Below are 12,107 nucleotides of genomic sequence, written 5' to 3' on the forward strand. Positions count from 1 at the left end.
TTCCTCCTTGAAGATGCCTGTAATGTCCTGGAGTGTTTTGCCTATGTGCTGTTCTATATATCTTATGGTTTTGGGGCTGATATCGAGGTCTTTAATCCATTTGGATTTTACCTTTGTACATGATGTTAGCTGGGGGTCTAAGTTTAATTTTTTGCAAGTGGCTATCCAATTGTGCCAACACCACTTGTTGAAGAGGCTTTCCCTGCTCCATTTAGGATTTCCTGCTCCTTTATCAAAAATTAGATGGTTGTATCTCTGGGGAACATTTTCTGAGTATTCAAGCCTATTCCACTGATCTGAGGACCTATCCTTATTCCAATACCATGCTGTTTTGATAACTGTTGCTTTGTAGTACAGTTTAAAGCTGGGAAAAGTAATTCCTCCCATATTCTTTTTCCCAATGATTGCTTTAGCTATTCGAGGGTGTTTATTGTTCCAAATGAATTTCAAAAGTGTCTGATCCACTTCTTTGAAGAATGTCATGGGTATCTTTAGAGGGATGGCATTAAATCTGTATAATGCCTTGGGGAGTATTGACATTTTGATGATGTTAATCCTGCCAATCCATGAGCAGGGTATGTGTTTCCATTTCCGTGTGTCCTCTCTTATTTCTTGGAGCAGAGTTTTATAGTTTTCTTTGTATAGGTCCTTCACATATTTAGTCAAGTTGATTCCAAGATATTTGAGTTTGTGTGGTACTATTGTGAATGGGGTTGTTTTCTTAATGTCCATTTCATCCTTATTACTATTGGTATATAGAAAGGCCATTGATTTTTGTGTGTTAATTTTGTAGCCTGCCACCTTGCTATATGAGTCTATTGTTTCTAGAAGCTTTTTGATAGAGTCTTTAGGGTTTTCTAAGTAGAGTATCATGTCATCTGCAAACAGTGAGAGCTTGACTTCTTCCTTTCCTATCTGGATTCCCTTGATATCCTTTTCTTGCCTAATCGCTATAGCAAGTACTTCCAGTGCTATGTTGAATAGGAGTGGTGAGAGAGGACAGCCTTGTCTTGTGCCAGAATTTAGAGGGAAGGCTTTCAGTTTTTCTCCATTGAGGATAATATTTGCCACTGGCTTGTGGTAGATGGCCTTCACTATATTGAGAAAGGTTCCCTCCATTCCCATCTTCCTGAGAGTTTTGATCAAGAATGGGTGTTGGACCTTATCAAATGCTTTCTCTGCATCTATTGATATGATCACGTGGTTTTTATTTTTCTTGTTATTGATGTTGTGTATTATGTTGATAGATTTACGGATGTTAAACCAGCCTTGCATTCCTGGGATGAAACCTACTTGATCGTAGTGGATGATCTTCTTAACGAGGCATTGAATCCTATTTGCCAGGATTTTGTTGAGGATCTTTGCATCTGCATTCATCAGTGATATTGGTCTGTAATTTTCTTTTTTGGTAGCGTCTCTGTCTGGTTTAGGTATCAAGGTGATGTTGGCTTCATAAAAGCTATTTGGGAGTGTTTCTGTTTGTTCAATTTCATGAAAGAGTCTTGCCAAGATTGGCAGTAGTTCCTCTTGGAAAGTTTGATAGAATTCATTAGTGAATCCATCTGGACCTGGGCTTTTGTTTTTCGGCAGACATTTGATTACTGTTTTAATTTCATCAATGGTGATGGGGGTGTTTAGATATGCTACATCCTCTTCCTTCAACCGTGGAAGATTATAAGAGTCCAAGAATTTATCCATTTCTTCCAGGTTCTCATTTTTAGTGGCGTAGAGTTTCTCAAAGTAGTTTCTGATTACCCTTTGAATCTCTGTCATATCAGTAGTGATCTCTCCTTTTTCATTCCTGATACGAGTTATCAAGTTTCTCTCTCTCTCTTTCTTTGTTAGGTTTGCCAGTGGTCTATCAATCTTGTTTATTTTTTCAAAGAACCAACTTCTGCTTTCGTTGATCTTTCGGATTGTTTTTTGAGTTTCCACTTCGTTGATTTCTGCTCTCAGCTTTGTTATTTCCTTCTGTCTTCCTATTCTTGGGTCCTTTTGTTGAGCATTTTCTAGTTCTATTAGCTGTGTCATTAAGCTACTCAGGTAAGCTCCTTCTTCCTTCCTGATGTGTGCTTGCAAAGCTATAAATTTTCCTCTCAGTACTGCTTTTGCTGTGTCCCATAGGTTCTGAGAGTTTGTGTCTTTATTGTCATTTGTTTCCAGGAACCTTTTTATTTCCTCCTTGATTTCATCTCGGACCCACTGGTTATTGAGCATGAGGCTGTTTAACTTCCAGGTGTTAAAGTGTTTCTTCTGAGTCCCTTTGGAATTCACAAATAATTTCAGAGCCTTGTGGTCAGCGAAGGTAGTCTGCAAAATTTCTATCCTCTTGATCTTATGGAGGTATGTTTTATGTGCCAGCATGTAGTCTATCCTGGAGAATGTCCCATGTACATTGGAGAAGAATGTGTATCCAGGTTTCTGGGGATGGAGTGTCCTATATATATCCACTAGGCCTCTTTCTTCCATTTCTCTCCTCAGGTCTAGTATATTCTTGTTGGGTTTCAGTCTGGTTGACCTGTCCAGTGTTGACAAAGCCGTGTTAAGGTCCCCCACAATTATTGTGTTGTTGTTGATATTATTTTTCAGATTTGTCAACAGTTGTATTAAATATTTTGCTGGCCCCTCATTCGGTGCATATATGTTTAGGAGAGTGAATTCTTCCTGCTCTACGTACCCCTTGATTAATATAAAATGTCCGTCTTTGTCCCTTACAACCTTCCTGAGTATAAAGTTTGCATTATCTGATATTAGTATGGCCACTCCAGCTTTTTTATGGGTGTTGTTTGCTTGGATAACTTTTCTCCAGCCTTTTATTTTGAGTCTATGTTTGTTCTGACTATTCAGGTGTGTTTCTTGTAGGCAGCAGAAGGTTGGATTGAGTTTTTTGATCCATTTAGCCACTCTGTGTCTCTTAACTGGTGCATTTAGTCCATTGACGTTGAGAGAAAGAATTGTCCTGGGATTTAACGCCATCTTTATTTCAAAATTTGGTGTGTCTTTTGGGTAGTCTTGTCTTAGATTAGGTCTTTCAGTTTTTCTCTTAAGACTGGTTTTGTGTCTGTGAAGTTTCTGAGCTGTTTTTTGTCTGTGAAACCATGTATTCTTCCATCAAAACGGAAAGTGAGTTTTGCTGGGTATAGTATTCTGGATGAAGCATTCATTTCATTCAGTCTTGTCACAATATCCCACCACTGCTTTCTGGCATTGAGCGTTTCTGGTGACAGGTCTGCTGTAAATCTCAGGGAAGCTTGCTTGAACATGATTTCCCCTTTTGATCTTGCTGTTTTCAGAATTCTGTCTCTATCTGTGGGATTTGTCATTGTGACTAGGATGTGTCTTGGGGTGGTTTTTCTGGGGTCTCTTTTGGTTGGTACTCTTCGGGCATGCAGGATTTGATCACATATATTCTTTAGCTCTGGAAGTTTCTCTTTAATGATGTTCTTGACCATTGATTCTTCCTGGAAATTTTCTTCCTGGGTCTCTGGGACTCCAATGATTCTTAAGTTGTTTCTGTTGATCTTATCATAGACTTCTATTTTCGTCTGTTCCCATTCTTTGACTAATTTTTCCATTGTCTGCTCATTTGCTTTAAGTTTTTTGTCCAATCTCTCCTGCTGTATGGAATTGTTATGTATCTCATCTTCCACAGCACCAAGTCTATTCTCAGCTTCTGATACCCTGTCCCAGAGCTTATCCATTTGTCATTCACTTCGTTTACTGACTTTTTCAGTCCTGTTAGTTGACATGTTATTTCAGTTTGGAGTTTTGTCATTTCTGCCTTCATATTTTCTTGGTTCTTATTAGTGTTCTGTTCAACTCGATCCATGGTTTCTTGGAGTCTGTTGAGCACCTTCCATATTGCTAGTCTAAAGTCCTTATCTGAGAGGTTGATTAGTTGTTCAGTCATTATCTGGTCCTCAGAATTGTCATCTTCATTCTCTATGTCTGATGCTGGCCTGCGTTGTTTCCCCATTGTCACACTTGTATTGTGGGTTTTTCTACGTGTTGTGGTGGTATTCATTGTCTATATGATGTAGGCAGCACACTCCTCTGGCTCCTCCCTTTCTGGATGGGCTGACTTGCCTCTAAGGGTGGGGAGTCCTCCGTGGATGAAGCCTCACACTGGGTCAAATCTTAGGCCCGAGCATGCAACAGAGAAGACAGTCCAGAGAGAAATATTTGCTTCTGTGATATAGCGCCGTTCTTAGTGTGATTTTTCCTTCTTGTTGCAATGGAGTTCTTTCCTTAGAAAGAGTGCACAGCCGCGTAGTGAAGCGGAGCGGCCGTGCTCCTCTGAGCCTCTTTTTGCCCCACTCGCAAGAGTTTCACGCAAGAGGACAGTAGACAGACATAGACAGGTCAGACTCACAGTCTTTCACAGCTGAGCCCCACTGGACCGGTGTACTTTCGCGGATTTTCCCCGCCTGGTGTCACACACAGGGAGCCAGCTTTTGCAAAGGTTAGCCGGTTTTTATGCTCTGAAATACCTCCCTGAAAATGGCGTCTGGGCGAGCGAGGTTTCTGGAGGCTCTTTTTGCCCCACTCACAAGAGTTTCACGCAAGAGGACAGTAGACAGACATAGACAGGTCACACTCACAGTCTTTCACAGCTGAGCCCCACTGGGCCGGTGTACTTTCGCGTATTTTCCCCGCCTGGTGTCACACACAGGGAGCCAGCTTTTGCAAAGGTTAGCCGGTTTTTATGCTCTGAAGTCCCTCCCTGAAAATGGCGTCTGGGCGAGCGAGGTTTCTGGAGGTTCTTTTTGCCCCACTCGCAAGAGTTTCACGCAAGAGGACAGTAGACAGACATAGACAGGTCACACTCACAGTCTTTCACAGCTGAGCCCCACTGGGCCGGTGTACTTTCGCGGATTTTCCCCGCCTGGTGTCACACACAGGGAGCCAGCTTTTGCAAAGGTTAGCCGGTTTTTATGCTCTGAAGTCCCTCCCTGAAAATGGCGTCTGGGCGAGCGAGGTTTCTGGAGGCTCTTTTTGCCCCACTCGCAAGAGTTTCACGCAAGAGGACAGTAGACAGACATAGACAGGTCACACTCACAGTCTTTCACAGCTGAGCCCCACTGGGCCGGTGTACTTTCGCGTATTTTCCCCGCCTGGTGTCACACACAGGGAGCCAGCTTTTGCAAAGGTTAGCCGGTTTTTATGCTCTGAAGTCCCTCCCTGAAAATGGCGTCTGGGGGAGCGAGGTTTCTGGTGGCTCTTTTTGCCCCACTCGCAAGAGTTTTACACAAGAGGACAGTAGACAGACATAGACAGGTCACACTCACAGTCTTTCACAGCTGAGCCCCACTGGGCCGGTGTACTTTCGCGGATTTTCCCCGCCTGGTGTCACACACAGGGAGCCCTGAATGAAAGAAATTTTCAACCTAGAGTCCACTCCCCAGCTAAACTCGCATTCAGATGGGAAGGAGAATTAAAAATATTCCAACTCAAAACAAGAAAAGAAAAAATAAAGAAAGCCTGTCTAGAGTACAGGCCAGGATAGGGTGGGGAGGAAGGACACTTGGGATATTGGTGATGGGAATGTTGCACTGGTGATGGGTTTCTGATCTATATATAAAAGGAAATCAAAAGAAAAGAAAAGAAAAGATCTGGCCTCTCAAAGCTTACCACAGGCTGTGCTCTTTTCACTGGCTATATAGAAAGAGCAGGTATAGTAAATGCTCCCCATATACACCTCAAACCAGGCCCTTTGCCTGGTCTGTATTGTGAATGGGGGGACAAGAAAAACTCATAATACTCCAGCTAATGAAACTGAGCTACTCAAAGGTCAATTAAACAAACCAACATCCCAATGTTACGACAACAATCCTACACAATATATGTTACAAGAGCCATTTCTTTCATACTGTCCTTACTTGGTAATGGGAAAAAAACATCAAAATGCAGAGTATCGCGTTGTATCGGAAACAAAAACCAGTCATCTGCTGCATCAGGAAGCACACTTAACTTTTCAGTATGGAAACATGCTCAGAGTAAAAGGATAGAAAAATAGAAAACTATAAATTCTACTGAAAAAAAAACTAGAACTAATTTTATGCAGTAATATAATAAAATTAACACTATTGTATTAATACTCTGGATACTGTTATATTTGTCATTCGATCAGTAGAAAAACTCTATGGCAAGGTAAAGGAGGGAAAAAACAGCCCTTTTATTTGTTAGCAGTGGGATAAAGGGTCAAGCACCATTTTTTCAGTCACCAATCCATACATAGTTCTCACTCATGCAAAGAACTCAGCAATGAAATTTGCTGGGTCATTATTGCCCAACATCACTCTTCCCTTCCTTCCTTTCTTCCCTTCCTGGTCCCACACAAAGAAAACTACAAAGTTAACATTTTGCTCCATGTTTTATTGGGGCAGCTACATGATCGACTTGCACTTGAAAGAGCAAAGAAACCACGTGTGCACTGCCTTTGTGAGGGCAAGCACAATCTTTGAGAGATTATGAGCACTGGGAAGTTGAAGGTGTCTCCGCACCTTCTTCGTTGTTCTTGGGCTGATTGTCCTTTGCCTTCTTAGTTCGGTACCAAAATACAAAGACGTGCACCTTCTTCCCTTTAGGCCTACTCTTATTCTCCTTGAGCCTGGTGTTCACCATTTCTACTATCTCTTTCACCTAGTAGGAGATCAAGGTCGACAGAAATGCCTTTGTCATTGAAATAGACTTTTTTCTTTAACTTTCAGCATCATAATGAAATTGTTGCATGCAGAGATCCAAGCACACTACATTCCAACACTTGTCCCACTGCCAGAATTGGGGCCAGCCCCTCCACCACCCCGAAAGAACCCAACATTCCCGTTGGAAAATAAGGCAACACTGAAGGAGGGCCCACCATGGAAGGGTCAGGCTCCACGTGGGGAAAGGAAGAGACTCTGAGGCAGAATTTAAGGAAAAGTTACCCAAGACCAGAGTCAACTCACCTTTTTCCTCTCTTCTTCCTTCTCGTTGTCGTCAAGCTCATGAGAGTCATCCAGGACCTCACAGGAGAAGTCCTGCTGCCCCGGGGACCTCTTGAGGATAACTTTCCTCACTGTGACTCCGCTTGGCCATGTTTGTGCACCGGAAGCAGAAGCACCTCCCTCCTCCTCTGAATTTAACATGGTGAAGCACCAACAGTGCCTGCTGCCTTCTGGCTTCTGCTGCGCCCAGTAATACCCTGGCACCAGCGGAACCACCCCCCTTGTTCTGATGGGCTGCAAGATATTGCCCCAGTTAATAGCAGCCTGAGGTGAAGTTACATCACAAAGGCTATCTGGTGACATTTGTAGGGGGAGGGCCCAGCCAGAGTTCAGTGGGCTTGACTAAAGAAATGGGGTGGGGGTGGGCTTCATCAACATCTCTTAAAGGGTCGCCTGCAATTAAGGTCTTCTATTTCCTCATCTCTAGTTCAATTGAGATCAGAAAGTATGTTTTCTCCAAACCATTGATCACTGCACCTAGTCCTAAATGGGCTCATTGGCACTCATAATTTCCCCTTCTTACCATTACGTAGTCAGTTATTAGAGGAGGTTTCTAAGGAAAGTTTCAGATTCAGAATGGATTTCGACATATAGTGACATAGAACTTCCACACTCCTAACATGTGTCTCTTTCTGGTTTCCTGCGTTGGTAGGAACTTCCTAGACTAGCTTAACCGTTATAGAAATGGCACTACCGTTCATACAGGATGGCTTACGTTGAAAAAATATCATATTTTCCTAACATATCATGATCCAGGATACAATTCACAAATACTGTTTATTTTAATCATTATGTACATTTACTTTCGTTTTTGATTAATTTAGTTACTCCTTTATTTTTATTTAATTGTTTGGTGTTGTTGTCAAGGTCACTGTTGCTCATGGTGGTGCTCAGACTTCCATATGGGACACTGCTTATCAAACCCTAGTTGGTCACCTGTAAGACAAGCTCCATATTTATTTTCAGTGCTATACTGATAGCTATACTGATGCTTTGTGCTTTACTTTCAGCATCCTAATGAAATCATTGCAAGCAGAGATCCAAGCACACTACATTCCAACACTTGTCCCACTGCCAGAATTGGGGCCAGCCCCTCCACCACTCCGAAAGAACCCAACATTCCCATTGAAAAATAAGGCCACACTGATTACATGTATGTAATCAAGGTGTTTAAATAAAAGAAATATATATATATATAAAGAAAATGTGGTACATATACATGATGGAATATTATGTAGCCGTCAGGAGAGATGAAGTCATAAAATTTTCCTATACATGGATGTACACGGAATCTATTAAGCTGAGTAAAATAAGTCAGAGAGAATGAGAAAGATGGAGAATTGTCTCATTCATCTGTGGGTTTTAAGAAAAATGAAAGACATTTCTCAACAATTTTCAGAGACAAAAGAGAGGAGGGCTGGACGTTAAAGCTGACCTCATGAATCTCACCACAAAGAGTGATGAGTTTATTTAGAAAATAACCACATTGCGAACTATCCTAACAATTAGAATATATGAGGGAAGTGGAAAGCCTGTTTAGAGTACAGGTAAGGGCGGGAGGGGAGGAGGGATATTTGGGTCATTGGTGATGGGAATGTTGCACTGGTCATTGGGTGGTGCCATCTGATATGACTGAAACCCAACTGCAATCATGTTTGTAAACAAGTTGTTTAAATAAAAATTATTAAAAAAGACAGTGTTTGTGTAGATGTAGAAGGCATCAGATTTAGCTGCTAAGAGGCAATACATATGATGTATGTGTGTTGAAGTTCCAGACTTTGAAAGCTGCCCTGTGCCTAATTAAGCCTATTTTCTTCCTAAATACCATAAACTGAGAATGGTAGAACAAAACTATGAGTGCACAACAACAGAATGATAAAAGAAAAATAGTCAGAAAACAATATCTTTTGTGTCTGTTATGAATTTACCACATAACTTCTTTAAAGAATATAGAAAAGTGGGAAGCTGCTGTTGAGACCATCTTGATTTAACACTTTACTAACAGTTTAAGTAGGCCGCGAAAGACACTTGAAATGGTCGGCTCTAACATACACTGATGCCAGCATTACAGTTTGTATAAGTCACGCTGAAGTGGAAACGACAAGTAGTACACATTGTCATGGCATATCAAAAACAGCAAAAGTACTTGAGCAGTTGTCAAAACAAACCACTATTATGTGCTTCTCCTGAGTTCTAGCATAAGATTCTCTACAGAAATATATGGTGCAAACTCTGTGTACACAGGGTCTAACATATTGGGTCAAGTCTCCCAAAACAAGCCAAGATGGAGTATATTTCTTCTTCCAGCTTCAATTCTTGATTTTACCTTAACCAGCACTTTCAAACCACTAATTACATACCTTTCTCTTAATGAAAATTTTCTTAAGGCACAGACAAGCAATTTTTGACATTGCTACTATATACCTAAGGTAAAATCCTCTAAGAAGCAGACCTGCAGGAAGCTAGGGAGATGGATTAGGGATTAAGCCGTTTACCTTGCATTAAGCTAAATCAATTTCAACTCCTGACATCCGATATGATTCCCAAACCTCTGACAGGAGTGATTCCTGAGTGCCACAACAGAAGTAATTGTTAAGCACTGCCTTGTGTGACCCCTAAACCAAAACCTGGACACCTAAAAATAACACTAATCTTGAAGTAGAGCATTAATATTAGTTTCAAAGGTCCATTCTATATTAAGGGGCTGTCTTTGGAGAGCTTAGTTCTGCAACGTAGTTGAACCTGTGTTATAGAAATGTGTATGTCATAAATTTGCCTTTGTCTGCTATAGTAAAATGCCTTAGACTGGGAGTTTAAATAATAGGCACATATTTTTCATAGTTCTGAATGCTGGAAGTCTAAGTTAAAGTGTCAACATATTAGTCCTTGATGAGGGCTCATCTCAAATTGCTGACAGCCACTGTGTCTTCCTATGGCAACAGAAACTCTGCTTCCCCTTTCTCTTCTTTTAAGAGCACTAATGTTATCATTATGACTCCACCATCATGACCTCAAAAAACTTTGATTACCCTCCAAATGTCCCGTCTTCTAACACCATGACAATTGGAGGTTAAAGCTCCAACAGATGCATTTTGAGGAGACATATTTGGTCCATATGAATATAAATTTAACTTCATTTAACCTTTGAAGATAATCTCTCCTAGAACTGAAAATAGTAAGCAAATTTATAATCATATTTGGGGACTAGAGAGGGGAAACAAAGAATAAAAAGCTTGTCTTGCACATGGATAACCTGTGTTTGATCTCCACTACCCCATAGGTGTCAGGTATCCCCAAATTCCACCAGGAATGATCTCAGAGCAGATCGAGGAGTAAGTCATGAGCACAGGCAAGTATGGTCCAACACCTCAAAAGCATCATTTTATTATTGGTTGCAGAGAACATTAGGGAGGCCTGGATTCAGCATTTTGCACATACTCCCCTTTCCTCCTCTTATCCTCCTTCCTGTCAAGTTTCCTCCTTTCACCTCCCCTCTCCTCCTTTCCATTCCTCTTCTTACATCTCCCTTCCCCCCTCTCTTCACTCCAACCTCTCTCCTCTGCCCTGCTCCTCTTCACTCCTCTTTTCTCCCCCTCTCTCTTTTTTATTCCCCTCCTATTTTCTCATCTCCCTTTCTCTCCTCTCCTCTCACCTCCTCTCCTATTCTCTCCTATCATCTCCTCTCCTTTCCTCTCCTCTCTAGCACATGGAGCAATCACTAAACACTACTGGGTTTTTCCTCACCCCCACCCCCACCATAAAGATATTTTAGTTGAAAGGGCTTTGGTTAGGCTGAAATTGTTTCAGAAAAATATTCCAAACTACATCTCACAGAGATCATTTCATTCAAGAAAGATTTATCTTTCTTTTTGATGAAATTATAACCAAGCAACCAAGCTCTCAAATTAAAATGCAAAAGAATGTGAATGACCTCTAACTGAATGGCTATATCATGCTGTCTTTATTGATCTTTCTTTGTAATGTTACAGCAGGACCAGATCTTGCACATAAGTGACCACACAGAGAGTTCCTGAAGATTTATAGTTCCTTTTCTGGCTTTATTCCTAAAATTCTGACCAGAGAACTTAGCACTAAAAAGGTTATTAATTTGTCTTTTGATTTTGTTTTTACACACTTTTCCATTGTTTAATTTTGTTTTGTTTAGTTTAGTTTTACATAATTTAGAAAATACAAACAGAACGGTAAATTTCCCTGTATTATCAATGATGTTGTCCTTCTCTGTATAAAGACTTTTCAAAGACCCACAATAACCGATATGGTCCTGGGAAGACTTAGCCAAGCATAAAGATATGCAAAGTAAAAAGAGTAATAGGGGCTGGAGAGATAACACAATGGATAAGGTACTCTTTTGGCATGCATCTGACCTGGGTTCAATCCATGGCATTCCCTAAGGTCCCCTGAGCACCACGAGAAGTGACTTCTGAGCACAAAACAGGAACTAATTCCTGAACATCACCAAGTATTACCCCCAAAAATGTAAAAAAAATTTTCAGTAGTGACAATAATATCATTGGACCAAGGAGATGGCTCAGGAGTCAGAGATACATGTTTTGCAGGCACAATGACTCTAATCTATACCGCTACCACATGGCCCCAGAGTCCCCAAATATTGTCAGAATGGAAAACTGCCAGACACAAGCACTGAATCATCTGATTTGGTTGACTAAGTATTATCAGGAATGGTTTTCAAGGTCCCTGAGTGTAGTGTATTTTCGTAGAATTGTTTTTGCCTGTCGTCCCACCTGGATCTTCCAGGTGGGGACAATTGAGAAAAGAATAAAAAGCCTTTGGGTGAGGCGAGAAAGACTTTTTGGCAGAACTGATGGCTGGTTCGATTGTTGTTCTGGAGTTGGCATCAGAACTGTTAAAAGACTCGCCTCACCAACTTTTGTCCCCCAACCTTTGTATCTGTCTGAATTATTCGTGGTGGAGAATTGTCACTTAGGCTTCCCCCAAGAGGAAGAATGGAAGAATGGGATATAATCTCCATTTTGGGAGATATTTCTGGACTTTCAAATCACAAACAAGGGGTTCAACATCCCCCAACACCTGAGCACTGTTTTAGAACCCCGCAAATAAAATATCATTAGAACTCATGAT

At 41.1% G+C, this 12,107-nt stretch overlaps 1 non-coding gene across 1 annotated transcript; it reads left to right on the top strand.

The window, feature by feature from the left end:
• The first annotated feature begins 5,614 nt into the window (after positions 1–5,614).
• On the top strand, positions 5,615–5,747 carry LOC125999819 (small nucleolar RNA SNORA51). Its single transcript, XR_007492287.1, has one exon. It is a non-coding gene; the product is annotated as a small nucleolar RNA SNORA51 (small nucleolar RNA).
• Positions 5,748–12,107: the final 6,360 nt, after the last annotated feature.

The sequence above is a fragment of the Suncus etruscus genome, chromosome X (assembly GCF_024139225.1).
Source record: "Suncus etruscus isolate mSunEtr1 chromosome X, mSunEtr1.pri.cur, whole genome shotgun sequence".
NCBI lineage: Eukaryota > Metazoa > Chordata > Mammalia > Eulipotyphla > Soricidae > Suncus > Suncus etruscus.